The sequence below is a fragment of the Camelus ferus genome, chromosome 15 (genome assembly GCF_009834535.1).
Source record: "Camelus ferus isolate YT-003-E chromosome 15, BCGSAC_Cfer_1.0, whole genome shotgun sequence".
In the NCBI taxonomy this organism is placed as follows: Eukaryota; Metazoa; Chordata; class Mammalia; order Artiodactyla; family Camelidae; genus Camelus; species Camelus ferus.
The window spans coordinates 34,530,523-34,549,108 of record NC_045710.1 but is presented as its reverse complement, the minus strand read 5'-3'; the positions used below and the strand labels follow the sequence as shown (position 1 = coordinate 34,549,108).

The 18,586-nt window shown below is 37.0% G+C and overlaps 1 long non-coding RNA gene across 2 annotated transcripts in view; it reads left to right on the top strand.

Annotated features, from left to right (window-relative positions):
* The window catches only part of LOC106729769, a 230,439-nt gene that overhangs the window by 136,857 nt on the left and 74,996 nt on the right, over positions 1-18,586 (top strand). The gene's annotated exons all lie outside the window — the stretch shown is intronic.

The following is an 18,586-nucleotide window of genomic DNA, read 5'->3' as shown; positions in this document are numbered from 1 at the left end:
CAAGGACTCTTGGAAGCTGGGTGTAAAGAGCAGTGTCTGGAACCTCCTTAAACTCCTCCTCCCCTCTCTCCCCGAGCCAATAGGGGAGGGGGGCGGCTGGACTTCCACATGTGGCCACTAGGTGTCGCTGTCATGATGTGAAATCCCTGGCTGGCAGGGACGCTTCCAGGGAAAACCTCTGCTGCCCCACTGGGTAAAGGAATAACACTGGTTTCCAGACCTAGAAACACAAGTTTCTAACAGTGCTGAGGAACTCAGAGCACAGGTCGGCCTGTGTCAAAGCGGGAATCCGTGCACACACTCCGCCCTGCCCAGGCCGGCTCAGATGAGGTGAAAGAAGCAACTAGCAAGAATGTCAGCGAAGAGCACACAAAGGCCCATATCCTTACGCGCGCGCGAGGACACACACACACACACACACACACACACACACACACACACACACACACTTATTGGACAACGAGGTGTCAGGAACCCCTCTTCCCACACCAGGTCTCTACGCCCACATTCTGGCCCAGCTTCTCACTTGCCCTACAAATAGTCTGCAGGGAATCTGAGCCTAAATCAGAAGTCCTCCCTCCAGGAGAGCTTTGCCCTCTGGTGGAGAGGAGAGGCTCCAGTCTACTCACTTTGTTCCAAGGTAAGCAGTGTCCACTCCAGAGCTACCAGCACTCAACCTTCTCTCCATTTCATTTCCCTGCAGAGGGGGAAGTGTGGGAGGGAACCTTAGCATTGCCTAAGGCTCTCCTATGTGCCAAGCTCTGGGCTAGGTGTTTTGCATACATTGCTCTGGAGTCCACTTCCTCTGTCCTGGTTCCCACTACCCACTCCCACTCTGCCCCTGAGAAACAACACAAACACACTGAAAACCTTGAGAACTCTCCTAGGGAAATAACCATTAATTACTCTGAGGTGTAGGCAAAAGTGCGCAGAACTAGCAGCCCCCACACCTTGGTCATTTTCCGTTGTTTCTTGACAGCCATGTGACAATGTGACATCATTTAACCTTTCAGAGCCTCAATTTCCACATCTGTAAAGTGGAAGTAATATAGAAGCCATTTTTTAATTTTAAAATTTCTTGTTGTTTTAACTTTTTATTGAGGTGTAGTTTACATACTACAAAGTGCACATTAGTGTACAGCCCACTAAAACTTTCAGGCCAAACATCCAACACCCAGACTGAGAAGAAAACATCGCCAGTATCCCAGAGTCCCTTGTGCTCTCTGCCAGTCACTATCCTGCCATACTCCCACCAGGGTACACACCAGCCTGACTTGTAAGAGCACAAATTAGTTTTTGCCTATTTTTATACCTAATACAATATGTACTTGTTCCTCTCTGGCTTCTCTCATTAAACATCATGTTTTTACATGCAGTAAGAGATTGTTTATTCCATTTGTTGTAAGGAATTCCATTCCTTACTATACAACAACTTATCCATTCTACAATTGTTGTTCATTTGGGTAATTGTTGGGTGGGGTCATTGTAAATGGTGCTTCTCTGAACTTCCTAGTAGCTGTCTTTTTCTCATTGTTTTTTATTGTGGTAAAATATATTTTAAAATTTCCCAATAACCATTTTTGAAAAATTAAGGTATAATTGACATATATCATTAAATTAGTTTCAGGTGTACCATATGATTCAATATTTGTATATATTCAAAATGATCATCACAGTAAGTCTAGTTAACATCCATCATCTTGACCATTTTTTAGCATATAGTTCAGTAGTATTAGATACATAATTTTGTTCAACCATCACCACCATCCATCTCCATAACTTTTTTCATCTTATAAAACTGAAATTCTAATCTCACTAAACACTAATTCTCATAACCCTTCCCTGCAGCTCCTGGAAACCACCATTCTACTTTCTGTCTCTCTGATTTTGATTACTCTAAGTGGTTCATATAAGTGGTCTAGTATGTATCTCATTTATACTCATTTCTGTTTGACACAAGACTCTGATTTCTAATATTTCCTTTTTTGTGTGCCACTTTCAAGTAAGTTTGAATTTGTGCATATTAAAGCATCTGTGTTTTGGTGACAAGCACACCCCTTTCCTGGTAGGCTGGCTATGAAGGGATTTGAGAAGATCAGGGCCGGCAGAATTTTGCTAGCTCCCCAGTGTGCTTCCTTTAACAGGTGTGTAGTTGCATTTCTGTTCTGCACAACCACCAGCGCATTTCATGTGTTTTAATCCTGTCTCCAAAATTAGGTTGTCAGATATGGAGCAAAAAAGACCGTATCTTTCCCTTGTCTTATATCTCCCGCTGAGCTGACCAGAGGCTGGGGACAAAGCTGACAAATATTCAACTGCCTTATTTTCATATTAAACCCATTGGGTTGGTTTACACTAGATTAGACTAGACTAGGCCATCCAGTGGAGAAAGAATTGCTACCATAGGAGCTCCAAATTATTCTGGAGTAAGAAAGGGCACTGGAAAAGGTCAGAAGTCTCTTTTCTAGAAGTTCTGCAGAAAACTCACTTGTGTTTCATAGGTCCTGAATTGGTCACATGCAGGCCCTGAAAAAAATCAATCCAGTCAGAGTCCTGCAACACACATTTGCCTGATTTTGAAAACTATATGCATTTATGCTTTATATTAACTTTTGAAATAATGAAATAGATGCAATATGGTGAATAACTAGTGAACAACTGTGTAATCACTATGCAGATCAAGAGAGAAAACATCACTGGCATCCCAAAGCCCTTTATGCCATGTGTCTCTTCCTGATCACAACTTCCTCCTCCTTTCCTCCAGAGATAATTATTACCCTGACTTTTAGAGTAATCATTTCCTTGTCTTTATAGTTCTGCCAAATAAGCATCTTTTAGAAATATAGTGTACTTTTGCCTGGTTTGAACTTTATATAAATACCATGTGTGTATTGTTTTCTCTTATTTCTTTCCCTCAATATTGTTTTATGATCAAACCATGCTGTTTCATGTAGCTGAAGTTCATTCATTTTCATTACCATATAGTATTTCAAACTGAAAATATGCTACAATTTATTGATTTATTCTATTGTTAGGTATTTTGGGTTGATTCTAGTTTGGGCTGATTTTGAATAATGTTGCCAGTACAACCATTCCTATCTATACACATTTCCTGTTATATATGTGTATAATTTCTCTAGGGTATACATTTAGAAATGAAGTGCCTCGTTTATAAGATATTCATATCTCCAACTTTACTATACTCTACCAAACTGTTTTTAAAGTTCTACCAATTTACACTCCCATGAACAGTATACAAAAGTTCTCATTATTTCACATCCTTGAAAATACTTTGTATTGTCAGACTTAATTTTTGCCAAACTGATGCTTCTGTGGTGGATTTTCATCATAGTTTTAATTTGTATTTCCTTGTTTATTAATGCAATGACTGCTTTTTAAATATATTTATTAACTATTTGCACTTCCACTTCTGAGAGACACCAAAGTCCTTTCTTCTTTTTATTGTCTGTTTCTTACTGATCTTTTGAATAAGTTCCTTATACGTTCTGGATCCAGATTCTTTGTCAGCAAAATGTATTGGGAATATCTGCTCCCATTCTATGACCTACCTATTGTTTCCCTTTCTTTATAGAATCTTTTGGTAAACAGAAAATTTCCAATTTCAATGTAGTCAAAATTCAGTCTTTTCTTGTATGTTTGATGCTTTTGTTTCATATTCAAGATATCTTGTTTAAGATATTTTCAAGTTCATGAAGATATTCTTGTGTATTATATTTCCCACAAATTTTGGTGGTTCTTGTTTCACATATTAATGTATAATCTTCATCATGTGGAACTAGCTTTTGTGTATGATATGAGGTAGGGATCCCATTTTATGTGGTTCTGCATGAATACCCAACTAGCCAGTGTTGAAAAGACTGTGTTTTTTTAACTAGTATTCTGCAGAGACTCTTTCAAGAAATGACATAATAATATGTGTGAATTGGTGTGCAGACTCTCTATTTCTTCCAATGGCTTGTCTATTCTTACACAAATACCACACTGCCATGTTTATTATAATTTTATAACAAATTATGATATCTGGAAGATCAGTTTTTCCCACCTAGTTCTTCTTCAAGAATATGTTGGCTATTTTTGATTTTTTGTGTTTTATGTAAGTGATAGAATTGGCTTATGAGGTTTCAAGAAAGAATAAGGCTTTTTAAAGGGATCATTATTGATTTCTAGTATAATCTCATTGTGGTCAGAATATTATTTTGTGTAATGCCAGTCTTTCCGTTTTTGTGGATATTCAATTTATGGAAGAGGATAATATTGATGTTTGTAATATTCCTCATGTGTGCTTGAGAAGCATGTGTATTATGCAGTTGTTCATGTAATATCCTGTGTATGTATATATTCACTAAACAGATTCCTTGTTCAAAATGTTTTTAGCTTTTATATGTGTTTGTTCTATCAATAACATAGGAGAGTTAAAAACTTCCCATAAACTGTGGATTTTCTTATTTCTTCTTGTGGTAGGTCTGTAATTCAACTAAAGTTAATTTTTATGTTTGATTTGTGTTAGAGGTTGAATATATACTTTTCTAATTTCAGTAAGTGCTGACAGATTGCTTACCAGAATAACTACTCATTTTAATCATTTCCAGCAGTGCAAGAGAGTTCTCGTTTCTCCACATCCCCTTCAACATTTGATATTATCTACCTTTCTACTTTTTACCATTCTAACCAACAAGAGGTGTCTTGTTTTGATGTAAGTTTCTATGACATAATAATGAGTTTGAGTCACCATTGATTTTTCTAATGCTATCCAGAGATGGTATTAAGGAATCTGTTGTTATTCTGTATCTTGTTTCTTTTATGTCATCTAATTTTCTCTCAAAGCTTTTCTTTCTTCTCTTTATCTATGGTGCTGAAATTTCAAAATGATGTATATTCTTCCATTTAAAGGGCACTTCTGGGCTCTTAATATGGAAACATATGTCCTTTGGTTGTGGGATCATTTTTCCATTCTGTTTCCTCTTTTCTTTCTTTTTTGAACTCTTATTCACGAATTAGACATTAGATTGAGCCTCCAAGTTTCTTTCATATTCTTTACTGTTTTTTTTATAGCTTACTTTATTTTAGGAGGAGATATCAATGATCTTACATAACAAATCTCAGCTTCCTAAAATTTTACCTGTTCTCTACTTATTTTTATTTCATTTATTTGTGTGCCATCAAAACGTTTTTAGAAAATATGAGATTTTCTTATCTCTATAACATGTTAATTCAAGTTTATCTTTTTAAAAATTTCTTCTGTTTCCTGAATTCTTTTCAGGTAACTTTAAGACCTTTTGTTTTGCTTGCTTGTTTTCTCTCTTTTTCATTTTAGAGACTTTTTTCAAATGTCAGATTATCCTTGAGTATTTATTCATATTTAGGAATAAAAAAATAATGAAACTATGAAGGCAATTGTATGTAGAAAACTTAATGGCTGAGGGTTTCCAGTTTAGCATATAAGAAGCTTGGCAGTCACCACTCCATCTTAACAACAAGTAAAATGCTGAATAAACTGAAAAAACAACTCTTCTTAGATCCATAAGAGAAGTGAGGTCACAGGGCAAACTGCTGCCCTCAAAATTGGAGAGACCAACCAGTGAATACTGAGAATTACAACTTACTGGAACAGAAACCCAGGAGCAACAATCTCCACAGGAATCAGTGCTGAGGTAGGTACGGTACAGTGCTGGACTGTAATAGACAGATTGCTGGAGGCTCAGTGTGGACAAGTCTAAGAGATAAACACTCCAGGGGACCCAATCATAGGGAAGCCCCTACACTTGTGAGTTTTATCTCCAGGTCCTCACAGTGAATATCAGAGAAAAATCCCCTCATGCTTCCAGCAAGGAGGGGGAAAATTAACCACTTTGAACTATGCCAGAGCATTCTGTTTTTCCTAGCATGTTCTACTCCAAGGAGAGACTACTTAATAAGAGCCTAACATATCAGGTTTTACTAGAGCCTAACTGACCTGGAGGAAGGGAAATATGCAACCCTAGACAGCTACGTGGTAGAAGGGAAATACTCAGTCTGCTCCCTCCAACCTTGCACATGAGGAAAGGAAAATACCCAACTTCATCCCACCTAAGGGGTGAGAGGGATTGAAAAGCACATGTGAAATTCCACAATCCAGATACAGGCTCAAGCAAACTACTGAGACCTAATTATAGGACTATAGAATGCTTTTCCTCCTTCAACACCTTACCACCATATTATTAAAGGCTTATTTATAACAGTTTCTTTTACACAGTACATTATATCCAGCTATCAAGAAAAAATTGTAAGACATACTAAAAGGCAAAAAATGTAGTTTGAAGAGACAGCAAGCATCAGAACTAGACTCAGATATGGCAGGGATGTTGGAATGATTGAACTCGGAATTTAAAACAGTTATGATTCATATGCTAATGGACAAAATAGACAGCATGCACAAGACTAGATGGGAAGTATAAGCAGAGAGATGGAAATCCTAAGAAAGAACCAGAAAGAAGTGCTAAAGATAAAAAAGTTGTAACAGAAGAAAAGTCTTTGATGGGCTTACCAGTAGATTAGACATGGCTGAGGACAGAATTTCTGAGCTTGAGAACATCTCCATAAAAACCTCTAAAACTGAAAAGCAAACAAGCAAACAAACAAAACTGAAAAAAAAAGAAGACCAGAAAATCCAAGAACTGTGGAACAATAACAAAATGTGTAATATACATAATGAGAATACCAAAAGGAGAAGAGAAAAAGGAACAGAAAAAAAAAATACTTGAAACAATAATGACTGAGAATTTCTTTAGTTTAATGTCAGACACCAAATCACAAACCCAGGAAGCTCTGAGAATACCATACAGGGTAGGATAAATGGCAGAAAAACTACACATAGGCATATCATTTTTAAACTACAGAAAATCAAAGATAAAAAATTCTGAAAGAAGCCAGGACCAACAACAGCAAACAGCTTACCTATAGAGGAGCAAAGATAAGAATTACATCTGACTTTCTCAAAAACCATGCAAACAAGGAGAGAGTAGAACGATATATTTAAAGTATTGAGAGAGAAAAAAAAAATCAACCTAGAATTCTGTACCTTGTGGAATTATTCTTCAAAAGTGAGGTAGAGAGAAACACTCTCAAACAAAAATTGAGGGAATGTGTTGCCAGATCTGCCTTGCAGGAAATGTTTGAAGTTCTTTATAGAGAAGGAAAATTATGTAGGTCTTTGAATCTACAGTAAAGAGGGAATCTACATAATTAACTCTGACCTACATAAAGAAAGGAAGATCATCAGAGAAAAAATTAGTGAAGGTAAAATAAAATTTGTATTTTCTTATTCTTAATTGATTTAACAGATTACCGTTTGTTCAAAATAATACCAACAAAGTATTTGATTAGGTATCCAAAGCTGGTTCAAAAACCAATTAATGTAATCAGTCACATTAACGAGTTAAAGAAGACTCAATATTGTCAAGACATCAGTTCTTCCCAACTTGATCTATAGATTCAGTGCAATCCCAGTCAATATCCCAGCAAGTTTTTTTTTTTTGTGGATATTGACAAATACACTCCAAAGTTTATTTGGAAACAAAAGACCCAAAATAGCCACCATTTGTATCTTTTTGGATGGACCTTGAGGGCATTAGCTAAGTGAAAGAAGTCAAACAGAACAACAAATACCCTAGATCTCACTTATAATGGAATCTTAAGGAAAAAACTGAACTCATAGATACAAAGAACAGATTGGTGGTTGCCAGAGGCAAGGAATGGGATGGTGGATGAAAAAAAAAAAATGACCAATAGAACCCTGAAACTAAGTGCTGGCAAGGATTTAAAATGTAGGAATTCTCGTTCATTACTGGTAGAAATGAAAAATGGTACAGCCACTTTGGAAGACAGTTTAGTTTCATGGTTTCTTACAAAACTAAACATCCTCTTACCATATAATCCAGCAATCATGCTTCTTGGTATTTACCCAGAGGAATTAAAAACTTATGCCTACACAAAAACCTGCACATGGATGTTCACAGCAGTTTTATTCATAATTGCCAAAACTTGGAAGCAACCAAAATGTCCCTTTGGAGGTGAGTGGATAAGTAACTATGGTACATTCAGACAATGCAATATTATTCAGGCTAAAAAGAAATGAGCTACCAAGGCATGAAAAGTCATGGAGAAAGCTTAAATGTATATTACTAACTAAGTGAAAGAAGCCAATCTGGAAAAGCTACATACTGTATGATTCTAACTATAAGACATCTGGAAAAGGCAAATCTATGGAGACAGTAAAAGATCAGTGTCTTGGGGAAGAGGAGGATGAATAGGTGGAGCAAAAATAAATTTCCAGGGCGGTGATTCTACTCTGTAAGATACTGTAATGGTAGACACATGTCATTATACATTTGTCCAAGCCCATAGAATGTATAAAACCAAGAGTGAACACAAATGTAAACAATGGACTTTGGATGATTATAATGTGTCCATGTAGGTTAATCAGTAGCAACAAATATGCCACTTTGGTGTGGAGTGTTGGTAACTGGGGAGGCTATGCATGTTTGCAAGAAGAGGGTAAATCAAAATCTGTGTACCTTCTGCTCAGTTTTGCTGTGAATATAAAACTGTCCTATGATAGAAAGTGTATTCTGCATATATTATATATATATATATATAATATATACAGTGTATATATATCACTTAATGAATTCATAGGCTTCATTGTACATGGATCAGGTGGGGAGCCCCCTGTCTCACTAAGATGCTCCTAGATATCAATACAGACAGTGCTTGACTTGCAATGTTTCAACCTACATTTTTTTTCTTTTTTCTTTTTTTTTTGACATTACAGTGGTACAAAAGTAATATGCATTCAGTAGAAACCATACTTCGAATTTTGAATTTTAGTCTTTTCCAGGGGGAGTGATATGCAGTACCATACTCTCTCATCCTGCTGGGCAGGGTTGTGAGTCAAAGCTCCCAGTCCACCATGCGATCACAAGGGTAACAACAAACACATTTAGAACCAGTCTTTATCCATACAATCATTCTGTTTGTACTTTCGCTACAGTACTAAATAAATTACATGGGATAGTCAACACTTTACTATAAAATAGAATTTGTTAGATGATTTTTGCCCAACTGTAGTCTAATGTGAGTGTTCTGAGCAGGTTTAAGGTTGGTTAGGCTAAGCTACGTACAATGTTTGATACCTTAGGTGTATTGAGTGCATTTTCGACTGACAATATTTTCAACTTGTGATGGTTTATCAGGACATACCGCATCATAAGTTGAGGAAGATCTGCACGTGGAGTGTTATTTCTATAGTCAGTATCTACAGAAAAGAATTCTCCATTCTCGCACTGACATGGCATTATGACAACTATCAGAGTTTTGAAACTGGGAAGGAGTGGAGTGGAACTGAGGATCCACCCACTCTTTCAACCTGTCCTTTTGTTTTCATTTTCACACTTCACCCCTGCCCTTCATGGTCCTTGTGGATTTTCAAGTTTTTTCCATTTCTCCTCACTGTTGCACTCTGTGGTTCATAACTTTCTCCATTCTGAAGTTGATTCTCTCTCCTTCTCCACTAGCTTTCTAACTTGGAAAAAAATTGCCCTGTGTTAATGTCTTCTCTCCTCTTGGTCTTTGAGTCCTTATATAATTTCTGTCTCAGTTAGTGACATAATTACCCATCTTCTCAACTGCCATAAATCAGCATGTCACTCTAAAGTCCTCTAAATTCTCATCCAATTGTTCATCTAGTCTAACTGATTGTTATATTCTAAGTATCTCCTGGATACATACCCACAAATACTACTTTAGATCTGGTCCTCCTCTTGGACCACTAAAAGAAAAGAGATTGTAACCTAAGGGGGGAAAGTCTCAAAGTGAACATTTGCCTTTTTGTCTCAGTACTGACCGGGAGCAAAAAATGTCCCAATGTGAATGCTCCTGGCCATTTGGCTGGTGTCCTTTAATAGGGAGATGGCTCTTATAGCAAAATATCTGTATGTCTTGGGATAACGCTTATCTTTCTATCCTGTGCTTATCAAAGAATTTCCTTGAATGAACATTAGTTCTCACTTTCCTTTTTTCCAGGGAGAGACTGGGTTATACCATTGGCAACTATCATTGGAAAAAAACCAGGAAGTCTGGTAATTGGGAACCTTAGAAGATAATTGCTCTCAAGAGAACTGTATCTGGTTGACTAGATGAGCTAAAGCCCTAGTCCTAGGTCCATGATGACCCTGGGAAGTTCTGATGCTTTGGGAAAATTCATCTATTCAGCAGATAACTCTCTCCCCTCTACCACATTGACTGCAGTACCAAATTCTGAAACACTATTCACCATATTTTCAGTGTTACCCAGTATATCATTAAAAGATGAGCAGCATGATTTACAATATAGGCAATCAGGAAATAACTTGAGAAAATCTCTATGGCTTCTTTAGTGTAAAAATCAGTAGAGTCAAGCACACGAACAAAATGTACACACAGCATTATCTCTGTATACACACAAGCTCATACAGAATTCCTATTTATATTCATATCTCTAAGCTGCCTCATCATAACATCCTCCTAAAAACTTAAGACTCCTTTGGCTCTGCTGGTTACCAAGGTGAATCTTATTGGAGTAAACACAGTTTTGCCGGTTGCCTCAGACAGAGCGCTTCATTTAGGACACTTCAAGTCCTCTGCTTAGTAGTCCCCCCCTTTCCTAAGGTCCTTCCTCCTGCCCACTCCCTCACCAACACCAGGCAGAAGTGCACACTGCCAGCTGCAGAGCTGGCACAAGGTCTGAGGATCTCTATGTGGGGATCCTCAGTTAACACATGGAGCCCAAAGAGAAACAGGGGAAAAAATTGCAATGCTCAGCTGAATTCCAGAAGCCTATTCATTCCAATACTAACAGATGGTAGGAGAACAGGAAAGCAAGTGTCATGATCCCACCCCTCCCATTTTCCCTGGCTCCCTCTTCTCATCATTCCAGCCTCCTACTCCTCCCCAAGTTCCTGCATCTGAAGCAACTCTAGTACTTAAGTCTAAAGACCCAACATCTTTCTTTTCTCAACTCTCAGTCTTATACTCCTTGGGCCAACCAAGGCTAACTAAAACTGAAAGTTTTTTTTTTTTAAAGGATGAAATAAAAGAATTTAGGAAGAGTTCAGTACCCTTTCCCGGGAAGACAGTAGTGCCTTAAAATGGCACAGCCTACAAAGCCAGGGCCTCCCTTTGAGCTCTTCTGGCCTGGCCCAGGTGGCCAGGAAAAGAGGGTAGGCCTCTAGGGCCAGCTCTTCTCACATGCTATCCCTGGGCACAATTTTTATATGTCTACATTCCAAATTTTTAATTTGTTCTTTTTTTAAAAAAATATTTTCTCTGCCTTGCTCCCTAATATGAAATGGAACAGAGGGACTTACATTTTGAGCTCTGGCTGGGCCTTTGAATATTCTGTATGTTTCTCCCCAGATTACCCCAGAGGCAAAACTCAATCTCTTTGCTAGTTTTTCCAAGAAATCCACTCATGCCAAAGTTTGGTGACTTTAGTTGCATTTACTTAAGCTTTGGGGGAGTTACAAGAAGAGGATCACGTCACAAAATGAAGAGCCATTCTCTTCTCTCCAGCCCTCCTCTCCTCTGCTCTCCCTCCACTCTGCCCACCACCACCCCTCTGAATTTTTCTCACTTGATTTGGCATAGTAGTTTTCCTCTCTCTCTGAAACTGTAGTGCTGACATCCAGACACTGCATGAGGGTTGAGTGGTTGAGGAAGGGAGTAGAGCTTAGATTTCTACCTCCAATTTGCATAAGCATATCCATCAAAATGTTCAGAAAAACGAGGGCCTCTTCATCAACATAATACACTCTCTTTAGAGCACAGTCATTACAGATAGCAAAACTTTTCCCCTAATATCCAGAGATACATAGATATGATACAGATATAGATTTCTATTGTTACCCATACATTTATAGATAGATAGATAAATAGATATATAGACAGACAGATAGATATAGATAAATAGATAGATATAAATGTGTGAGTATTTATCCATGTATCTATGTATCTATGTAAGTGTGTATGTATTTATCTATCCATCTATCTAGCAATAGAAATCATTTTTGACTCTGGAACTAAACAAACAAAATGGTTAGAAACCTCTCTCTTTCCTGGCTGAGTCTCTTAGGATCTTGCTTGTTCTCCTTGGAGAAAGTTGATGTTTTTGGCCAGAGCTGTTGCTCATCACTCTGCCACCTGGTAGCTGGAGCCACTTCTACCCCTGTTTCTTCTCACCAGAGGCTATCCTGCTCCCTGAGGCCCTGCCCAGTGGTAGAGCATGTGGCTCATGTAGCCACCAATGATGTTTTCCTAAGGTGGGGGAGGTCCCTGTCATTCTTCTAGCCTTGTAACTTTTACTGCTCTGGTCCCTAAACGTAAGTCCTCCTGTTACCACTCTTTTATGTTACTTGCTCTCTCAACTTCTCAGTGGTTTTTCTCGTTGAAGGATATCCCTCAATGTTGCACACAAAAATTTCCCTTAATACTAACCTGTATGTACTATCCAAGGGCCAAGTCCCACTGCCTTGCCTCTGTCCCACTTCAGCGTGCATCCATGGCTCTCCCTGGTGTGTGCAGGGAGATGGGGAAAGCAATACTGTTAATTCTGGCTTCCTGGGCACCTCCTCAACCATCTGCCTGGAAGCCTCCCTGTTTCTCCCAGAATTCCCGTGTCTGTTGGCTCTTCATGCTAATAAGATTCTTTAAAGAATCCTGACATTCTATAACAGTGCTTTCTAACAGAAATGTAATGCAACTCTCATATGTAACTTTGAATTCTCTAGCAGCCACATTTAAAAAGAAAAGGAAAAACAAATGAAATTAATTCTAATAATACTTAACTCTATTAAAAATATCATTTTAACAAATGATCAGTATAAAACATTTAAATGAGATTAGTTTGGATACTACATCTTTCAAATCTAATATGCATTTTACACTTAACAGTATGTCTCAATTCAGACTAGCCACATTTCAAGTGCTCCATAACCATATGTGGCTAGTTGCTGTCATACTGGACAGCATAGTCCTAGAGTTTCAGGTATAAGTTTGTAAACAGGCCTCTCTCATGTACATAAAATATGCGCCCATGTATCAAGTACAAACTTCTCAGCTGAGCTTTTAAGGCCATCTATAATGTGCCCCACTGTTGGAGTCAGGATGGTCTCCTTGTTGGTGCTCATTACCTCATGTTCGTTCCTGCCTCTGTGCTTAAACTTTACTGTTCCCCTAACCTCCCCCTTTTCTCTTTTCTGTTCTAACTCCCAGCCTAGCTGCAGTTCCATCTCCTTATGGACTACAGCAGTTCCTACTATTCTTTCTCCAGAGCTTCTTACAGTAACAATTTATAGGCAGGACCATAAATTTAGAAATTATTGATTATATTGTCTTTGTATTATTTGCTGTTATAGAGAAAATTTTTCTCTTCATCAAAACTGGGAGCCCTTTCAGAAAAATATCCTTGTTGTATATTACACTTTTCAGTCACCGGTATGATCTACCCTAGCACAGAGCCCACAGTACACACTAAACATGCTTTTTAGTGGCTTAATATGCTATTAGATGCAGTTTTTAATGCCATTTCATTTGTACCTTGTCTCTCCAATTAGATTGAAAGTTCCTCCCAAATCATATGGTGGTTCTTTTTATCTCCCAAATCACTTAGCACAAATCTACTAGGATTTAAATATCTAAGTCTAGCCAAAATTGCAAAATACTTGACAGATTAATAAGTACTTTTGCATACCTAATCTCACTTGATTCTCATCAATCCTTTTGAGGTAGAACTTACTGATATCATTGTCACCTTATACATGGTCAGTGTGTGGCACAGAGAAGTTGATTGATTTGCTTGAAGTCACACATTAGAGAAATGCTAAAGAGCCCAAACATCGAATTACAAATGAAAGGTCTCGCTTTCCAAATCAGTGGTTACCACCTATACCTCTGTTACATCCCACCCTTATTCCCTCCAAATTAGGGTAGAACCAGAGGTTTTGTTTTGCTTGGTTTTTGTAATTGATGTTCTCCAGGAGATTATTGAACATCTGGCCCTGCCATGTCCAAGAATAAGCATTTGGGAACTACTCCTCAGAAATGCTACGTAAAAGGCAGACAGCTCTCTTCTCTGCTCCTCTGGGGAGAATTTCCAGGGTAAGGCATCTCTGTAAGGGATCACCCCCACCTGCTTCTCTGCCCTTGCCTGAAAAGAGAAAGGAGTACAGAAATTGTTAAATATGTTTGAGAGAATACTATTCAGTGATAGTTCTATCTAAATCTAAATATAAGCTGTCATGTTTTTCACTCTAAAAGTCCAGTGATAATATTTGAGAACATTCTCCCTCCTCCCAGAGTGCCCCACACCCATTAAAAGCAGCATTATTAAAAACAGCAGCTACTGGGCGTGCTTAGAACAGCTCTTCTCAAGTAAATAACTTGGAATGTTTTTATTTTAGTATATCAAAGGAAGTCTGGACCACATTATGGTTAATTGACTACATATTTCCATGAACAGAAATGAAGCTATATTTTAGTTATAAGGATATGGACCACATTGTCTTTAACGCTGGATACCAGCTTTTTAAAAAGAGATGAGAGAGAAGAAACGAAAAGTGAATTATACACTGAATTTCAGCTTGACTTAAAATCTTAGCTATAGTTCTAGAGCATGGAAGTTATGGGGAAGGTAGCACATATATTTTGGTCTAATTACAGTGATTACACCCATGCTACCCTGGCCCTATCTTTGCATACATTCTGATAAAGAAATATTCCTATAAACAGTGCTCTTTCTTTGTCTGTCCTCCCTGGAGGGAGGTAGTTAAAGCAGCCTAGGTGACTAGAAAACAGAATTCAGAAAGCTAAGCAGAATGAAGAGCCATTTCTGAAGTTAAGAAACACTTATAGCAAAGTTTATTTCTTTTGACAATTTGCATAATTGTTTTTGTGCTTCATGCAAATTAGGCTTAATAAACATTATTTATTTCAAAGCTGAACTAATCAATTTTGGGCTTAGCTAGTCTGAGAGTGGGGTGGAGAATTCCCAGTGCGAGCACTGTCCCCTGCAACCTCCCCACTGCCCATTATCTCAGGGAAGGGGCCCCAAGTGAAGCCACACCTAGCACCTCATCCTCCGAGTCGGTCTCCTCCCTGTTTACTCTGCTAGTGAGAAATGGTCCAACTGGAGACATCTAAAACCTCTAAGCTGTGGGTGGCCTTGATCAAATGCTCTAAGAAGAAAAGAAAAGAGAGGAAATATTTGATTATCCAGAACCCTTGGATAATGAGTCTCTCTGGACACTGGAAATTTCCCAGATATCTGAGTATTTGCTTCTTTAAGCCTCACACTTTTAATTTTAATCAATTCAGTTGGAACTCTGCACCAAATATATCATATTCTTCCCTGAGTTCTTAAACAAGGAACCTAACTTAACATTTTCTTGACTGAGTCACAAAAATTATAATCTGTTGTAATAGAAATACAACAGAAAGATGACCTCAGAGGTTGCTGAGACACGTAAGATGGTTGATTCGTATATTAAATGACCCAGATTTATGTACGTGTAAGTCCTTGTAATGACTTTTTATAGTTTTTCTGAAAACCTCCCTCTCTATTGTCAGTGTACTTAACCACTAGCAGTCCCTTACCCCTCTTTTAAACTGCTATATTCTAGAAATTAGAGTAACGAAGGTGTCAAGAGAAGGTTAAAAGGCTCTGACAGAGGACGTAAGGGACAGCAAATTGAGTCCTACCAAATTTCTTCATTTGGGTCAACTGTATAGCAATTTCTACATGGGGAAATTGTCAGCTGAGTTCTGGAAAGGTGAGAGATTATTGTAGCTGCTCCAAGGAAGTTGATTTGAAAACTCAGAAGAATGCTAAGATGAGATATGAATCTTCCTCACAGAATTTATAATAAAATGATTTTTCTGAAGACAAAAGCCATACATGCCAATTTTAAAATCTTTAAATCGTATAGATATATGCAGTGTGGAAAATGAAAGTTCCTCATATTGAATCTTCACCACCATGAAAAGACTACTTGTGAAAAATACATCAGTGTTTTTTTCTGTCCACATACTAGTGGGTTATTAAGACTGTTTTTAAAAGGTAAATTTAGTATCATACACTGCTTGTGCCTTACAACTTGATCTTTCAACTTACCGATTAATCTTGAATGTCCGTGAATTCATGCATTTTTAGTTACTTTATTGCGTTTAACCACAGCTTAGTATTCCATTAAGGAAGCATCATAATTTATTTAAACAGCTCTCTACTGATAGATATTTGGATAGCATCCAGCTTTTCAACATTGCAGTCAACACTGAAATGGACATCTTTGATTATGTATAATTGAGTATTTGGGTAGGATAAATTCTTAGATGTGAAATCTGTCATTTGTGTTAATTTCCTAGAACTGCTGTAACAAAGATCACAAACTGGGTGGCTTAAAACAACAGAAATATATCGTCTCACAGTTCTGAAGGTTAGAAATCCAAAATCAAGATGTCAGGACCATGCTCCCTCTGAAATCTGTAGGGGAGCCTGTCCTTGTTCTTCCCAGCTTCTGGTGGTTTGCTGGCAATCATTGGTGTTCTCTGCCTTACAGCTGCATAACTCCAATCTTTGCCTTCAACGTCACATGGCAACCTCCCTGTTTGACTCTATCTTCATGTAGCTATTTTCTTGCATTTGCTCTACCACTGAGCTATATCCACCTGCCCCATGTCTCTTTTTTGTTGGAGGAGGGGTGTGACACAATTTAAGCCATAACATGCTAAGAGCTTTCAAAATTTTAGTAGATGTTGCCAAAGTTTCTTTCAAAAACATTATGCCAATATAGATTGTCACCAATAATGTATGAAAGTGACATACACTTCTCACCCACCCTGGATATTATCAATTTTTAATTATTTCCTAATGTGTAAGTAAAAACTTATAATTTATTATTTTATTTTGCATTTCTCTAATTATTAGTGAAATGAGAAAATTTTCTCTTGCTTTACTGATTAGTTGCATTTTTTCCTGTGGTTTGCCACCCTTTTGTCCATTTTTCTATTCCATTGTTCATCTTTTTCTTATTGATGAGTGTTTTTTGCTTATTAGAGTAATCAATAAATTATTTGCTTGTTATATATGTTGTACTTTCCCTCCAACTTGTTCTTTCCTAATGTCTTTGAACCGTAGCTTTTTAAAAATGGAATAATAATTGACATATACGTTGTATTAGTTTTAGGTGTAACACAATGATCTCTTATATATATGTATTGTGAAACAGTTACTGCAATAAGTTTAGTTAACATCCATCACCACACATAATTACAATTTTTTTCTTGTGATGAGAAGTTTTAAGATCTATTTTCTTCCCAACTTCCAGTATGTAATACATTTGTTAACTATCATCACCATGCTGTAATGTATTACATCCCCAGGACTTATTTATCTTATAACTGGAAGTTTGTAGCTTTTGACCACAGAAGCTTATTATTTTATGTAGTTACTTTCCCCTTTTTATAATCTAGGAATTTTCATGTTTAGAAAGGCCTTATCAAAGAGGGGAGGGATAAATTGGGAGTTCGGGATTAACAGATACACACTATTATATATAAAATAGATAACAAGGACCTGCTATATAGCTGTATATACAGGGAGCTATATCCAGTTTCTTGTAATAAGCTATAATGGAAAATAATCTGAAAATATATGTGTATATATATGTATATACATAACTGAATCACTTTACTTTACACCTGAAACTAACATTGTAAATTGACTACACTTCAATAAATAAAAATTTAAAAAAAGAAAGGCCTTATCCATTCCAAGATTATAAAAATATACATTCATATTTTCTTCTAATACAGTTATAGCTTCATTTGTACATTTTTCTTATAATCCCTTTGACATGTATTTTAGTATAAGGAGTGAAATGAGCATCTAGAATTATTATTTTTCTAAGTGGCTATCAATACTATTTGTTGATCTATTTTCCGCATAGATTGGAAATGATACCTGTATCACTTACTGCATTATGTGTAAATTGCTGCATGTTTGGGGGTCTGTTCATGGGCCATCCTATTCTGTTTCATTGTCCTGCCAGTCTCTTATTAAGTAGGAACCACAGTATTATAGTTACTATAACTTTATAATATATCTGAATATCTGGTAGGGCTTATTTCCCTCCTTTACTTTTCATAACTTTTCCTACTATTATAAGTTTATTCCTTTAGATTAAGTTTAAATTTCATCAAATTCTTCTACAAATCCTTTTGTATTTTGATGGAATGACATTGACTTTATATTATAGATGAAATTTACACTGTGTATTCTTTTGTTTTCCTCTCAAAGGTAGAACTGTTTCTTGATGGATTGAAGTCTTCTTTCATATCTCTCAATGTTATATATACCTTTCTCTTCGTATAATACAGTATATATAATTTTGTCAACTTATTCTTAAGTATTTCATTTTTTCATTGCTTTTGTGAATAAAATGTTTTCTTACATTAAGTTTTCTACCTGGTTGCTTTTTGCATGCAGGAAAGTTATTGA